Source organism: Sceloporus undulatus, chromosome 1 (genome assembly GCF_019175285.1).
Source record: "Sceloporus undulatus isolate JIND9_A2432 ecotype Alabama chromosome 1, SceUnd_v1.1, whole genome shotgun sequence".
Taxonomy (NCBI): Eukaryota; Metazoa; Chordata; class Lepidosauria; order Squamata; family Phrynosomatidae; genus Sceloporus; species Sceloporus undulatus.
In genome coordinates this window covers 208,889,475-208,890,806 of record NC_056522.1, presented here as the reverse complement: position 1 = coordinate 208,890,806, position 1,332 = coordinate 208,889,475, and the positions used below count along the sequence as shown (strand labels likewise).

The 1,332-nt window shown below is 57.0% G+C and overlaps 1 protein-coding gene across 1 annotated transcript in view; it reads left to right on the top strand.

Annotated features, from left to right (window-relative positions):
• The window catches only part of GAD1 (glutamate decarboxylase 1), an 84,614-nt gene continuing 83,282 nt past the window's right edge, over nucleotides 1–1,332 (top strand). The window contains exon 1 of the mRNA XM_042480328.1: nucleotides 1–355. The gene's annotated coding sequence lies outside the window, so the exon portion shown is untranslated. The remainder of the gene's footprint in view (nucleotides 356–1,332) is intronic.

The window sequence follows — 1,332 nt, the reverse complement described above, 5'->3', positions numbered from 1 at the left end:
CCCTCCCTCCCTATCCCCCCCGAACCCCCCTGGTTTTGGCGGCGTCCCTTTTTTGGGGCGAAGTGAGGCAGCGCAGTGACTCATGCCTGCGTCGCAAGAGCTCAGCCGACGACTCACGCTTCCCCAAAGCAAAGCCCAAGGACTGGGGGCCAGAAAGAGAGTGAGAGAGAGAGGTCACCTCGAATTAAACTCCAGGGCTCCATTGAGATTCCGACGTCGTTTGTGGCGGGGTTTATAAGCGCCAAGTCTTCTTTCCCAAAGTGGAATTTCTCCCTCTGCTTCTTCTGCTGCTGCTGCTGCCGCCTTTGGACTCCCGGAGTTGACTCTCCCGCTGCCTGCCTTCTTTCCTCGACCGGTAAGGGTTTTCTCTTTCTTCTTGTAGGTCTTCTTCTTAGGCAGAATCAATGGTTCCTCTTCTGCTGTGGCTCCGAAGGTTTGGGGAGGGTCTGTTCCTGGGAGAAAGTGTGCCTTTTCCGAGGTAATACCTGAAAACAGAGGAGAGTTGGAGCAGGAAAAGGGAGGCGGGTGAGCCCCAAACTAACCTGTTACTTCGTTTCCAGAACTCATCACCTTTAGCCTCCCTTCTCCTTCCTTCGGCCTTAAGCACTTAAAATTTGCCATTTCCCAAATTACCTTCTGTAGACTAATAATAATAATAATAACAACAATAATGATAATGATAATGAATGGCCCCAGCGACTGCCCTCTGGACAGACCCAGACACGATCGCAATTCGTTGTGAGACTAGAAGGCGTTTGGGTTTATCAGATCTTAATTTTATTACTTCTTCTGTTGGACGTCTCTGTGCCGCCTTCCCCCAGAAGGGACCGGGGGGGGGCTTTTCCAGGGGAGCGGTTTCCAGGGGGACCTTTCCTGCCCGACGACGCTTCTGTGCCAGGCGCCCTGCCCTCCGATGCCCTGCACTTCTTGGCTTTGGAACTAGGAACGGGAGAAGACACGAAGGCAGAGCCGACCGTCCAGCATTGGCCGACCAGCCAGGCACGACGGAGAGGCTCCTGGGGATGGAAAGGAAGCTCCCATCCTCCCAAAGAGGGGCCCAAACCATGCGAGGAAGCCGGGGACGCAGCGCCTGGGAACCGGGGGACGAGGAGGCCAGTGCCTTGGTTCTTCGACTGCGTCTCTGGCCCAGAGGCTCAGGCCGGCTTGGCTCTGCCCTGCCCTTCCCCTGCCTTCCCTCTCGTTCTGTCCCGTGTGTCTCTGGTGGGAACAGGTGGGAGCTGCTGCAGAGCCAGCGCCGGGCTTCCTCGGCCCCTCTCCCTTCCGCCGCCTTCCTGGCTCCCCACGAAGAAGGAGGAGGAGGAGGAGGAGGAG